The sequence below is a fragment of the Canis lupus genome, chromosome 34 (assembly GCF_048164855.1).
Source record: "Canis lupus baileyi chromosome 34, mCanLup2.hap1, whole genome shotgun sequence".
NCBI lineage: Eukaryota > Metazoa > Chordata > Mammalia > Carnivora > Canidae > Canis > Canis lupus.
Genome location: NC_132871.1, coordinates 29176480 through 29192391, shown reverse-complemented (window position 1 = coordinate 29192391; position 15912 = coordinate 29176480). Strand labels below are relative to the sequence as shown.

The window sequence follows — 15912 nt, the reverse complement described above, 5'->3', positions numbered from 1 at the left end:
TCTTCATGCCCTGTTCCAGAGATGGACATTTATGTTGTTTCTCTATATTAGCTATTGTGAATAACTCTGCAATAAACATGAAATTGCAAATATTTCTTCACAGTTCCTTTTTTTATATATATATATATATATATATATCCAGAAGGGGATTGCTGGAGCAAATGGTATGTCTCTCTTCAATTTTTTTGCAGAGCCTTCATACTTTTTTCCATATGGCTGCACCATTTTACTTTCCCAAAATGTATCTTCAAGTTCTTTGCCCTTTTATTAATTGGATTATTTGTTTTTTGTGGTTTTGCTCTATTTTTTTTTTATTTGCTACTGAGTTAATGGAGGTCCTTATATATTTTGGCTATTAACTCCTTATCAGATATATGGTTTATAAATCTTTTCTCACAGTCTATAGTTGCCTTTTCACTTTGCTAATTATTTCCTTTGCTTTGCAGGAGATTTTTAATTTGATGTAGTCTCACTTGTGTATTTTTGCTTTAGTTATCTGTGCTTTTAAGGCCATATCTAAGAAATCATTGCCAAAACCAAGGTATGGAGCATTTCCCTTATGTCTTGTTTTTCTGCTAAGAATTTTACAGTTTTGAGTCTTGTTCTATTTGAAGTCTTTAATCCATTTTGAGTTGATTTTTGTATAATAATATACAATAAGAGGCCAATTTTATTTGTTTTTAATGTGAATATCCATTTTACATAGTTATTAAGATTTAAAAGAGAAAATCCTGTGAGAACATGAATGAACCTAGAGGAAATTATGCTAAATGCAATAAACTAGCCACAGAAGGACTATTACTGTATGATACCATTTTTATCAGGCATATAAAATAATACACAGAATCAGTGAATTAGAATAGTGATTGCCAGGGGCTGTGAAGGGGAGGCAAAGGGAGTTGTTATTTATCAGGTATAAAGTTTCAGTTAGGGATCCCTGGGTGGCGCAGCGGTTTAGCGCCTGCCTTTGGCCCAGGGTACGATCCTGGAGACCCGGGATCGAATCCCACGTCGGGCTCCCGGTGCATGGAGCCTGCTTCTCCCTCTGCCTGTGTCTCTGCCTCTCTCTCTCTCTCTCTCTCTATCATAAATAAACAAGCCTTTAAAAAAATAAAGTTTCAGTTATTCATGATGATTAAGTTCTAGATCTCTGTTGTATGACATTGTGCCTATAGTTAACAACATGGTGCTATATATATAAAATTTTGTTAAAGGGGTAGATCACGTGATAAGTGTTCTTACCAAAATCCCCAAGAAGCTACTATTTACTGTCCATCTGCTGTGACGCAGTGCACAGAACTTTAAATATTGCTATTATCTCATTAATAGTGGTAATAGTTGTACAAAGAAGGTTTGAGTTCCGTTTTAACTCTGGGAAAATTAAGAGCTTAAGATGATTGGAAATTTTCCTAAAGTTATAGATCATTTAAAAGGCAATAATAAGATTATGAACACAGGTCAGTAAAATTTTGAATGCATATGATCGCCAACAGACTACCTTCCGATTTGCATTCTCTGCCTTTAAACCGTCCAACAAGGATTAAAGGAAAGTGGAATAGTGAAAGGGAATATAAGGGAAGGGAGAAGAAATGTGTGGGAAATATCAGAAAGGGAGACAGAACGTAAAGCCTGCTAACTCTGGGAAACGAACTAGGGGTGGTAGAAGGGGAGGAGGGCAGGGGGTGGGAGTGAATGGGTGACGGGCATGGGGGGTTATTCTGTATGTTGGTAAATTGAACACCAATAAAAAATAAAATAAATAAATAAATAAATAAATAAATAAATAAATAAATAAGGTAGCTAGCTAATTAATAATAAAAAAAAAGAAAGTGGATTGCCTGGAGGTTTGTACTTGTGAACAATCTAAGCTAGGACAGTTCAGGAAACCACATTATTTCATTTCAAGATCAGTTTTACTCAAAATATAATTGTTCTTTTTCTAAAGGCTATATATGAAACGGGAACTCTGAAATCATACTCTAGCTTCAGATCTCTACTCTGTCACTTACTATCTTTGTGATAACCAGAAAGTTTCTTAACTTTTGTTCTTCAAATATCCTTCATTACCATGTTTGTAAAAGTATTGTAGCTATGAAATAAGATATGTGTAAAATGCCTAACATAACATCTTAAACTTATAATGTATATGCCAATTATATCTCAGTGAACCTGGGAAAAAGTAGAAGGCACAACCTCACTTTCTTCATCACATTATTCTACAGAATGCATAGTAATTTCATAATCTGTACTATTTTTCCATGTATCTATGTGCTTGTTATTGACTGTTTACAATATAAAATTAAAAAAAAAAACCTCTCAAGGCAATAGGAATCTAACCTATAAGATCTATGCAGTTAATGGTGGCTGCTGTTGTCACTGCTGTTTTATTGTTGATCTTATTATTGCAGGATAGCATATGGGACCTAGATGAGACCATAAAGGACGTATGCTTTCACCTAACATGCCTCATATACATCATTAAATATGATGCCAGAGATACCTATTTAGTGGCATTTGTGTCTTTAGTTCTCATCTTGGCATTCTTCTTGGAAAATCTTGTTTTTCATTTCTAATATACTCCATAGGTTATGAAGTCTAAAGCTATTAGAAGGATTATACTTTTCTAAGAACTTGATTTGCCCTTTGTTTAACAAGGTGAGCAAGAAAAATATCAGAAAATATCAAGTGGAATAAATTTTTGGAATAAACATTTGATCCTGCTTTCATAAGATCACAATTCTGTCTATGATAAAGTTTTCAAGATTGTCTGGAATGTCAGAATTGTGTGCACACAAACTAAGTTACTTTAATGCACCTTTTACTCTCTATTCTTTTGGAGAGTAAAGAATATTTTTCTCACAATAATTTTTAAGTTTTAAATGTAATTTTAAATTAATTTATTGCTATTTTTAAAACATTTTAACCTTGGGTATGGCCATCAGAAATCTGTTATTTACTAAATCAGGGAAAATAAAACTGACATTTTAATTTCATTAATTTTTATAATTAATTTAAAAAGAAGTAAAATTATAAAGTAAAGTATAAATAAAGCTCTATATTTATAACTAACATATATCTGCTGTGCATATCCATAACTATTATTTAGAATTCATACACAAAGGGAAATTTTATATCAAAATATATTCTCAGTTTTACTAACTTGAACAACTTATCATAGAAGCTGTTAATGTTATTTGCCTCACCTTTTTGGCAATTTGTGTAATTGCTAACCTTTAAATAACAATAATAAAAATGTAATAGCACAAAACATATTCAGTATATACAAAAATTTACACACCATGCTTGTCTAATTAAACTTAAAACTGAATTAATAACATTTACCCAAAATGTACATATTAATTTCTTTATTCAGCATTTTTAGAATTCATGATCTGTCTCAGCAAATAATAGCACACCTGAGCCCCAGTTATATTAGCCAATTGCTCTTCAGTGTCAATCCATAAACCAAGCTATGTTGTTTTTCATATATCTCTGCTATCTAGAATAAAAAAATATGCTGTCATATATTGAATTTCTTCTATTTTGGTAATGCTTTTCATAATATATCTATATAAAAATTTTCATAGGTGCACAGTAATTCAGAGTAGTCCAAGAGAATAACCTAACATTTTAAAAATATAATGTATGTCTTAGAAAAGGGAGGAAGCTCAAAAAATTCTTGGGCTATGGGTACCTTGCTGGCTCAGTCAGTGGAGCCTATGACTCTTGATCTCAAGGTTGTGAGCTTGAGCCCCATGTTAGGTATAAAGATTACCCAAAAATAATTTTTAAAAATCTTTACAAATAAATCCTTAGATTAAGCCCAGTGCTTTCAAGGAGGTAAAGTATTAATAATAATGAAATAAACATTTATAGAGTGCTTACTATCCCTCAGACACAGTCTTGGCATCATACATTTATTATCTCTCTTAATCCTCATAACCACTCTACGAGGAAACACTTTGTCTCATTTTCCAAGAGACTTGAGACACCAAAAAGAGAAATAACTTGATCAAAATCACACAGCTAATAAATGTTTGTTTATTTATTTATTTATTTATTTATTTATTTATTTATTTATTTTTTTAAAGAAGATTTTATTTGTTTATTCATGAGAGACAGAGAGAGAGAGAGGCAGAGACACAGGCAGAAGGAGAAGCAGGCTCCATGCAGGGAGCCTGACATGGGACTCCATCCCGGGTCTGCAGGATCACGCCCTGGGCGGAAGGCGGCGCTAAACCGCTGAGCCACCCGGGCTACCCTAATAAATGTTTAAACCAGAACTTCAACCCAGATTCTTCCCAAGTTTTGTTATACTTCCTCATGAGTCATGTGCTTTTAGAGTCTACTGCAGTTTACTAAACCTTTTCATGTGCTTTAACTTATTTAAAAATATAATTTTATTATTACTTGAAATAAATATTGTGCATATTCATTTGAGTTAACTATGAATGAGGAGTTCAATACATTGACTAAGAGAAACAGCAAGTAATGGAAAGAGTGGAGACATGTATTGAATAGCTTGGTTCCCAGGCCTGTTGACTGGATATTTGTGTTTGCACAAAATTCATCTTTTGGAATTCTAAGTCCAAGATGATAGATTTAGGAGGTGAGGTTTTTGACAGATGATTAGGTTATAAGGACAGTACCCATGAAAAAAAGGCCTCAGAAAGATCCCTTACCCCTTCCACCATTTGAAGACATAATGAGAAGGCACCATCTATGAACCAGAATGCAGACCCTTAACCAAACACTAAATCTGCATGTACCATGATCTTGGACTTTCCAGCCTTCAGAGCGGTGAAAAATAAATTTGTGCTAACTCACAGCTAACATCATCCTTAATGGGGAAAAACTGAGAGGGATGGATGTTCACTCTTACCATGGATATTCAATGTAGTACTGGGAGTACTAGTCACAACAATTAGACAACAAAAGAAATAAAAGGCATCCAAATTAGTAAGGAAGAAGTAAAACTTTCACTATTTGCAGATGACATACTATAATAGAAAACCCTAAAGACTCCACAAAAAAAAAAAACCCTGCTAGAATTGCTAAACAAATTCAGTAAAGTTGCAGAGTACAAAATCAATGTATAGAAACCTGCTGCATTTGTATACACCAATAATAAAGCAGCAGGAAGAAAAATTAAGAAAACAATCTCATGTACAACTGCACCAAAAATAATAAGATACCTAGGAATATGCCTAACCAAAGAGGTGAAAGACCTGTACTCTTAAAACTAAAAACCACTGATGAAAGAAATTGAAGACCACACAAAGAAATGGAAAGACATTCCATTCTCATGGATTAGAAGAACAAATATTGTTAAAATGTCTATGTGACCCAAAGTATTTAATGCAATCCCTATCAAAATACCAAGATCATTTTGCACAGAGTGAGGACAAACAATCCTATAACGAGTGGAACCACAAAAGACCCTGAATAGCCAAAGTGATCTAAAAATTCATAGCTAGGAGCATCACAATTCTATACTTCAAAGTTGTATTACAAAGCTATAATAATCAAGACAGTATGATACTGGCACAAAAATAGACACATGGATCAATAGAACAGAAGAGAAAACACATAACTAAACCCACACCTATATGGTCAATTAATCTTTGACAAAGCAGGAAGGAATATGCAATGGGAAAAGGACAACCTCTTCAACAAGTGATGTTGTGAAAACTGGACAGCAACAAGTGAAACTGGACCACTTTCTCACACCATTTACAAAAAAAAAAAATGAATTCAAAATGGATCAAAGACCTAAATGTGAGACCTGAAGCCATGAAAATTGAAGAGAACACATGCAGAAAATTCTCTGACATCGTCAATAGCAACATTTTTCTAGATAGGTTTCCTGAGGCAAGGGAAACAAAAGGAGAAATAAACTATAGGGACTACATCAAAATAAAAAACTTCTGCCCAGCGAAGGAAATAATCAATAAAACTAAAAGCCAATCTATGGAATAGGAGGAGATATCGTCAAATGACATATCCAATAGTAGGTTAGTATCTGATTTACATAAAGAGCTGATACATCTCAATACCCCCCCCCAAAAAACAATTAAAAAATGGGCAGAAGAAATGTAGATATTTCTCCAAAGAAGACATCCAGATGGTCAACAGACACATTAGCTATCATTAGGAAAATATGAATCAAAACTGCAATGAGCTATCACCTCACACTTGTCAGAATAGATAAAATCAAAAACAGAAGAAATAACTGTTGGCAAGGATGTGGAGAAAAAGGAACACTTGCGCACTGTTGGTGGGAATGCAAATTGGTGCAGCCACCCTGAAGAACAGTATGGAATTTCCTCAGAAAGTTAAAAATAGAACTACCCAATAGATCCGGCAATCACAGTACTGGATATTTACCCAAAGAATTCAAAAACACTAGTCCAAAGAGATACATATGCTGCAATGTTTGTAGTAGCATTATTTACAATAGCCAAGGTATGGAAAGAGTTCAGGTGTCCATGGATTGATGGATGGATAAAGAAGATATGGTATACATGTCCAACAGAATTTTATTCAGCCATAATAATGAATGAAATCCTGTCATTTTCAAAGACATGGATGGAGCTAAAGGGTACAATGCTAAGCGAAGTAAATCAGAGAAAAACAAATACCATATGATTTCACTCATATGCGGAATTAAAGAAACAAAACAAATGAGCAGAGGGAAAAAAGAGAGAAAAAAAGCCAAGAAACAGACTCTTAACTATAGAGAACACACTGTTGGTTCCCAGAGGGAAGGTGGGTGGGGAAATGGGGGAAATAGATGATAGGGTTTAAGGAGGGCACTTGTGATGAGCCCTGGACGATGCATGGAAGTGTTGAGTCACTGTATTATACACCTGAAACTAATATAACACGTATGTTAACTAACTGGGATTAAAATAACAACTATAAATTAATTATTTTTTGTTGTTCAAAATACAGTATCGCATTGTATTTTGTCATAAAAGTTCAGATAAAGATGTTGGACTGTGAAGGAATAAAAATAGAGGGCATAAACTTAAAATAATCAGGTTTAAAACTTTTCATTGAAATAGAAGATCAGGGCAGCCCGGGTGGCTCAGCTGTTTAGCGTCGCCTTCAGCCCAGGGCGTGATCTTGGGGTCCCGGGATCGAGTCCGATGTCGGGCTCCCTGCATGGAGCCTGCTTCTCCCTCCTCCTGTGTCTCTGCTTCTCATTCTCTCTCTCTCTCTCCCTCCCTCTCTCTCTCTCTATGTGTCTCTCATGAATAAATAAAATCTTAAAAAAAAAAGAAATAGATCATATTATATTTTAAAATAAATCACGTTTTAGCTTACAAATCATCGTATTTACGAGCATGCCATAGCTTCTACTTATTTCTTAAGATTTTATTTATTCATGAGAGACACAGGCAGAGACAGAAGCAGGCTCCATGCAGGGAGCCCGACGTGGGACTCAATTCCGGGTCCCCAGGATCACGCCCTGGGCTGAAAGCGGCGCTAAACCGCTGAGCCACCCGGGCTGCCCAGCCTTTAAGAGTGTCCCTTTCTATAGAAGCGCATAAAGTTGTAAAGTAAAATGTTAAGACCAAAAGATTAGCTAGTAAAGATTCAGCATTTTGACTCTTGTTAATCTACTGAAAATTATATTTCATCCTTTTAAGATTTTGCATAAAATTTTCCATTGAGTCAAACTCAACTAAGTAAAAAAGAAGTGTTTTTATTTTCTTTTAAATCTTTTATGAATTAAAGATATAATGTCTTCTGTTGCATTACTGATGTAAATACTATCACTAACAGCTTGGTCTCTGTTTTTTAAAAATGTATTGTTTATTTGAGAGAGAGAGAATTGGGGAGAGAGACAGAGGGAGGGAATCTTAAAATGCACTCCGTGCTGGGTGTGGAGCTAGATGTGGGGCTCCGTCTCAGGACCCTGAGATCATGACCTGAGCTGAAACCAGGAGCCAGATGCTCAACTGACTGAGCCACCCACAAGCCCCCAGCAAGGTCTATTAAACTCTAGACAAGATGAGAGATTCACATGAAGCTGTATGAGTAAATATACTAGTTTAATGGGACAGAAATTTTACATTGAATTCACAGTTCTCTTTTTTAAAGCTTTCTCTGGGGGGGAAAACCGCATGATTTATATTTGGCCTTGTGTCTTGTGTTGTTCTCATAGTTATCTGATTCTTCAACAATTCTCTCTTTTAGAGCATTTTCTAAAAGGTCTGTTCAAACTAATCAATATAATTGTATTCAGAAATTCTAATTTGGTTAAGTGAAGTTTGGAATATTTATTTTTAAAAAATCAATTCATTTGTTTTATAATATTCCTCCTTTTAGCATCTTTAACTTAATTTGCATTTTAATCTATGTGCACAGTCTGAATGGCATAAAAAATGCCTGATTTTATTCTGCTATATTTGTAACCACATCCCCCAAAATATCTTAGTTTTGTAAAATCTGTGACTAGGAGCTTCTGAAAAACATAGAGGTTAAACTTCTGATTAAGGTGCAAGATTGAGGCAACTCCTTTCTTTGATACACAAAGAGAACATTGGAAACAGTTAACTTTATTCACATAAAAAGTGGAATATCAACCTGCACCTGAAACTGCATGAATTGTTTCACACAAAGGAGCTAAGGATAGTGCTGATACGGCCGACCTGCTTGGCTCTGTGTCTTGGGAGAAACAGAGGTGCTCAGAAGTTCAGCTCCCGAGGGAGAAGATAGACACAAATTGTGTTCTTTGTAGGGTGGAAGACTAAAGTCAGGCTGAAAGGAAAATACGTTTCCTCAAAAGAAAGTCTAGGAAGGAAGGGTACAGCTCATGAAAGGAATTAGAAGAAAAACAGTGACTAGTCATTCTGGGGGTCCTGGCCTCCAAGAGGGCATGACATCAGAAGAAAAGGTATCCATACAAATATGCAACCACAACTAAACACGTAATGTGTCTGGTTGCTATTTCAAAATGCCCAAATACACGGAGATGCAGAAGGCCCAAATCATTTATGCAAAATGCACATCTGTGCTGCAGCCCGTCCAAAAGCATTAGAGACAACATAACCCACTTGAGAAGTTAGGAATGACTACGGTGGGGGTGAGGAACCTTGGGGGAATGTCCCTCAAAATAGCTGGCAAGCTAGACTCCCAAATGACACAAAGAAACAATGAAAGCAGTTTAATCTAAATGGATTTAAATCATTGAAGAGTCTGATAAAAATACCTTAAACAAATGTGTTTAGATGCTTACACAATAAATAGATATTATGCATAAAAATGAAAAAGACAATGAGGGATATTATGACACCTTTATGCTTAGAGACTTGGTGACTTGGGTGAAAGAGACTAGTCTTTAAAGGCACAAAGTACCAATGCTAAGAGGAAATAGATGGAATCAAGCACATGACCATGCAAAACCATATGTAAGCAAGTACTTACAGTGACTTTTTTTGTAATCTCCAAGACCTAGGACAACGTTTGTCCTTCACCTAGTTAAGGGATTAACTAACTGTCACATATTTATACAATAAAATACTATCTTGCCCACCGATATATAGGTAGCAAAATGGATGAATCTCAAGTGTGCTATGCCAAGTGATAAAGTCAAACTCAAAGACTACCTCCTATATGATGAAACTTACATGACAATTCTAGAAAAGCAAAATTAAAAGACAGAAAATACATGAGTGGGTGTCAGGAGATGGTTGTGGTGTCAATAGATTGACTGCAGGGATACCTGGGTGGCGCAGCGGTTTGGCGCCTGCCTTTGGCCCAGGGCGCGATCCTGGAGATCCGGGATCGAATCCCACATCAGGCTCCCGGTGCATGGAGCCTGCTTCTCCCTCTGCCTCTCTCTCTCTCTCTCTCTCTCTCTGACTATCATAAATGAATAAAAAATTTAAAAAAACCCAAAAAACAATAGATTGCAAAAGGGGACAGGTACATTTTTGGGGTAATGTGAGTAGTCTATATCTTGATTGCAATGGCGTTTACACAATTGCCTTATTGTTCTGGCTGGAACTTCTGGATTGCAGTGGTGAAAGCAATCATTCTTATTTTGTTTCTGATCTTAAAAAGAAAGCTTTCAGTCTTTCACCATTCAGTTACGAGGTTAACTATGGGTTTTGATAAGTGTGCTTCATTGCTTTAAGCAAATTGTCTTCTATTTCTAGTTTATTTTTATCATAAAAGAGTGCTGAATATTGTCAAATGCTCTTACATCTATTGAAACAATCCTATGGGATCTTTCTTTGTTTCATTATGTTAATGTGATGGATAACATTGATTTCTTATATCAAACCAACCTTGCACGTCTGAAATAAATGCCACCTGCATAGCATGTATTATCATTTCCATTTGCTGTCTGATTCAATTTGCTAGTGTTCTGTTGAGTATTTCCGCACTATGTTCATAAAATATATTAGTCTGTAGTTTTTGTTTCCTGTGCTATTTTTGGCTTTGTTGTCAGTGCAATGTTTGAGATTAAGGTAATGTTGCTTCATTGATTCTGTGAGAAAGTGTGTCTTCTATTTTTTGGAAGAGTTTGAATAGGATTGATTTCAATTCTTTTAATGTTTGGTAGAATTTACTGGTGAAGCCATCTGATCCTGGGCTTTCTTGGTTTTGGGGTTTTTGTTTGGTTTTGTTTTCATTCAACAGTTTGATTATAATATTTTTTGGAATGGGTCTCCTTGAATATATTCTGCTTGTTCATTGTGATTCTTAGATATATAGATTCATATCTTCATCAAGTTTAGGAAATTTTCAGTCATTATTTCTACCAATTTTTTTTTCTTTGCATTCCTCAATCTCCCCTCCTTCTGGGACTTGCATTCTCTGTATTTTTGTATTGTTGATGGTGTCTTTTAGGTTTCTTATGTTCTGTTCATTTTTCTTCCTTCTTTTTTCCTCTTCAGTTTTCAGACTGGTTGATTTCAAATGCACTATCTTGCCTTTCCCTGATGTTTTTTCTTCTGCCTGCTAAAATCTGCCATTGAATTTCTATAATGAAATTTTCACTTCAGTATTTGAGTAAAAGAAGATAGACACAAATGAGTATATACTTCATGATTCTTTTTAACTAAAGCTTTAAGATGGGGAAAACTAATGACAAGAGGTCCCCTGAGATAATAAAACACAAGATTTTCTTTTCTTTAAAATAAAATTCAGGAAGGTGGTAATTTTTATGGGGCACAAATGAGGTTATTATAAGAAAGCTATAAAAGATAGGGTGCGGCATTCTGAAGTGCTGTATTAAATATTTCTTGGCTTTGTTGGTAATTTGTATGGCCGTTTGCTGTATATTAAGAAATTAGGTTGCTCATTTCTATTTCATGGGTCTTTTAACATACATGTTAAACTTCAAAACTCAAAACTATATAAGAAATGTTATCAGTGAAAAATGTGGATGATTTCTTTCATATACATAGTTGAAGGACAAACAAATATATTAGCTCAAATGTGAAAAGTGGAAAAAAGTTACTCAGCATGAATAAGGAAAGTGAAAGTAAATGAGGTGCTTGACTCCTTTCAAAATGTGTTAAACAAATTCGTATTTAGCTTAAGAAATCACTGTCCTTTCAGTATCGCTGAGCTGATTTTTAAAGACAGATGAGCTATGAACAGCTGGTCCATTTTCCTTTTTATAGATTTTTCACTAGAAAGATCTTCATTTCCATTACATCAGTTAATAGACTACCATATCAGACACTGATGCTCACTTTCCTCTCTTGATAACATTTCTATGATTTACATTTCCTTTTATTGAAGTTTATTATTCATGAACTGTGGTTTCTTCCAAAGCTGATTCTCATCAAACATGACCTTTCATGTTTTTCTGTTGTAATGTAATGCAACTTACTTGGTAGATGATTAAAGTTCATGTCAATCACAAATCTACTCACCATATCTATTTTATGCAGTCATCAATGAGGAGACTTACATATTTCATTTTAACTATAAAATAATCTGTCTCATGTATTCAAGGAAAGATGTCAGTCTCTTTTTTTGCAATGTCTTTCTTTTTTCAGTTTTTTAAAGTTAAGACTATGGATAATGACCATCTACAATTCTAGATCTGTGTGGTTTTGAGCCAATTGTGCCACAAGTGGGAAGACTATATGGAGCCCTATGTCTATCAGGTCTGGCATAAGTTCCCCAGACACATATCTTAGTAGCAATCATGACTGTTTTTCTTTAACTTTGGGGATGATCCATGACCTGTAGCACTTGTTGGGAATGGACCATTCAAGTTTCAATCGTTCATACTCCTATCAGTCTTGAAGCTTCTTTACAGTGTGACAAGTCCCTCTGCCTAGCCCCATTCAGAAACTGATCACTCTGACTCATGTCCCCTGACTAGGATCATGGAGTCTGCCGAGCTCCTGTCAATACCACCCCCATTTAAAAAGGCTGAGTCATATTGTCCCTATATCCCATTTATTTCTGAAAAATTCTTTTTATATCTAGTCTCTCAGGAATGACCACCTTTTACTTAACTCTAAACAATCATCGGCCACTCACATGTCCCACCATTCTGTTCTATCTCTGATGTTGTACCATTTACTGCTGATAATTGCCAGTTACGCCTATGCTTACCAAATTTTTTGGACACTGGCTCAATCTGTGCAATTCTTCTACCTAAGAATATTAACTAAAATCCAGATAGCTTTTCTCATCTCTCATTCTGCCCTAGTGAGTACATTTCTGAACTAGTTTGTGTTACTTCAATTAAATGGAAGCCCAATACAATAAGGTCCTCCAAAATGTCACATAACTACAGCAAATGTTGAAAATTGAAGAAAATAATTTAAAAATAGACATGAGAGAACATTCTGGGACAACTATAAATTTAGCTGTATGGGTCCATGTAGCCAAAGATATAAAATTGATTGGTTTGTATACATAATTTCTCTATAAAATCTCTTATGGCCCAATTGGCTAACCGTTCCAGATAAGCCAATATTGAGTATGGATTTTTCACATCTGTACAAAATTGTTTTTGGAAAAAAACCCACTTATTTCTTTTGTTTGATGCAAACTTTTTCTTAAGTTGTCTTTTCAATTTTTTTTAACTAATTAAGTCCTAATATTAAAAGTAAGATTAAAAAATCTATTAAATCTAAGTGATATTAAAATTCAAAATGAAGCAATACTGTATTGTATAATCCATATAATTATAGTCGACATTCTCATAGATGAAATATAAGAAATTCAATGGATAGATTCCCATAATAGTTGTATGACTTGCTGCACACGCGCATATTTACTAATTGGATTATATACCTTAATCTTGTCTATAAACTAGAATTGATGTCTGCAATTTAAACATCACCATTAAATGAAAACAATCTGTAATAGAATTTATCAGGTGAAGAAAAATAGAAGTGAAAAGACAAGCTTCTAGTCCACAGTACAAAGCTTAAGTATAAGGATAAATTTCAATGGTTAGGCTCATGGAGCTACACCTAGCATAGCAGATATCAGGTTAGGATAGCCAAGGAATTCCAAATTCAAATGTACACTGAAATAGTTTCTGCACTTTTAGGATCATCTTAACTTGTCAAGCAATGACTGTGTGCCAGCAACATGTTGTAAACTTGCAAACATAAGTAAGCAAGTAAGTATTTATGTAAAAAAATAATAGGTAAGACTTTCTATTAACATATGAAACGGTTGCTGAATTGTTTATGAAGAAAACGGAGGCCAACCATAAGATTCTTCTCATAGTCCTCATTCTGTTTGGTGTTATTTTGACATTGCCTTTACAATATGCATAGAAATTAGTGTTACATTGTCTTTAAAGTTCTTTTATACAAGTTATTCATGGAGACAGTTTTAAAGTGGCAGATTATAGATTCGTGCTTGAAATCACACAGTGGAAATTTTCCAAGAAAAATCTCAACAGGAGATTGAATCTAGGGAGTGGCTAGATGTGATGGAAGCCTGAAAACTATCTATAAAGCCAAAGGACAAATGGTTGATGAATGAGGGTACATTTTACCCAAACAGTAAGAATTAAACACCAAAGACCATGTGCTAATTGAATAATGTGCAGAATTACATGGAAACTATTTATTTATTTATTTATTTATTTATGAGAAGGGGGAATGACAGAGGGAGAAGAAGAGAGAATCTCAAGCATGAGGCTTGATCTCATGACCCTGAGATCAGCACCTGAGCCAAAACTGAGAGTCCAACATAGCCAACAGCATCACCATGGTGCCCCTACATGGAAACAATTTAAATGTCTTGAAAGCCTGGACTTTTCCATCACTTATGACAATAAATACTCACCCTCTTACATATGCTCATTAAATGGTGGTAAAATTTGCTGGGATCAAATCTGTCATGCAACCAGTTCTGTCTGTGAGTTATTTTCCCTTGCTATGCTTTTCTTCTGAACATTTTCACATAGTCTTGTCTTTACCATAAAATTTAAGGGGTTACAATCAAATGATTATTTTTGCCCTAAAATAACAAAGCCCTGATTCCTTTGTTTGGTTTTCTACCCATTCAGTCTCAATTTCTTGGAGTCACTTAATTTTACCTCTTTTTCACGCTCTCTACTGGAATAGTTCTTAGCACCTTTTATTTTTCCTGCCCATCTCTCTTAATAACTTTCTCTTCCATTTCTACTACTCTACTTGTTCAGCTGTATATTGATCAATTCCTGGTTCTACCACAAAAACCTCCAACCTGCTGACACATACTCTAAGCTCTGCACTCTCCAATTCAGACTCCCCTTTCTGGTGTCTTTTCCTCCACTAGAAAATCCTGTTTTAACTTCCCACCTATGTTCATCTAGCAACATTCTAGGATCCTTCATGTACCAGGCAAATATCAACAAGAGTTCAATTAAGAACTATCACTCTAGTTGCAGAATGAAAAACTGGAAAAGGGGGGAAAGGATAGGACATGGAAGGAGATGAAAATTGAAATACCTGAGGCCAGAAATGATAGAGGCCAGAAGTAAGCAGTTGGTATGGATTTGACAGGTGTTTCGAAGTATAGTTGACAAACATTATTGTCTACATATATGTAGGGATTGAGGAAAGTTAAGTGTAGGGCAGCATTCAAACTTCAAGAATTGGCTTTTGTTCTGTTCTTTCTTTACTAATCAAATTCCTCACAGCCTCTGCTTTCATACTGCCTCACCAAAAAAGTTTCTACAGGCTTGGTTACTTTGTTTTATGTGTTTGTTTTATTTCTTTTTCTTTGGAATCAGTTTCTGGTGGCAGGCCTTCTTGGAATATAGGTATTATTCAAAGCCATAAGTGAAAGAAATTTGGAAATCTACTCTCCAATTTCACCTCATCCCTTAAAAAAATCAAGCAGAAGGTGGAGGGCCTTAGAAGAAAGAACGAATGGAGTGTTGGGCGACCTGAGTGGCTCAGCAGTTCAGCGCCGCCTTCAGCCCAGGGCCTGATCCTGGAGACCAGGGATCGAGTCCCATGTCGGGCTCCCTGCATGGAGCCTGCTTCTCCCTCTGCCTGTGTCCCTGCCTCTCTCTCTCTCTGTGTGTGTCTCTCATGAATAAATAAATAAAATCTTAAAAAAAAAAGAATGAATGGAGTGAATAGTGTAAATAATCTGTATATAGATATTCACCTCCCACAACAGGTTCATTTCTTCATGCTAGTAGGGTGATAAAGTATTTTTGGAAAACTCCCAAAGTAGTTTCTCCATTTGTTGTTGGTAGAGACCTTAGCCTCTGGTGGCCTTTGCAGAAGTCCAAGTGTGGTTGCTATTACCTCTGAAGACTTGTCTGTGATATGAATGGAAGGTCTTGTAATAGAGTAAGTAATTTGACATGAAGAATCTCTTCTGCATCTTTTCCCTTATGAATCTGTGGAAATGACATGCAGCTGGTCAGAGTCAGGAATCTTGGGTTATGTTAGAACATGATTAATCAGC

General features: G+C 35.3%; 1 long non-coding RNA gene across 1 annotated transcript in view; it reads left to right on the top strand.

Moving 5' to 3' along the window:
* LOC140624275 (uncharacterized) overlaps positions 1 to 15511 on the top strand; it is a 51133-nt gene extending 35622 nt beyond the window's left edge. The window contains exons 3-4 of the long non-coding RNA XR_012023764.1: positions 13544 to 13615; positions 15224 to 15511. This is a non-coding gene — a long non-coding RNA (uncharacterized lncRNA). The remainder of the gene's footprint in view (positions 1 to 13543; positions 13616 to 15223) is intronic.
* The last annotated feature ends 401 nt before the right edge of the window (positions 15512 to 15912 follow it).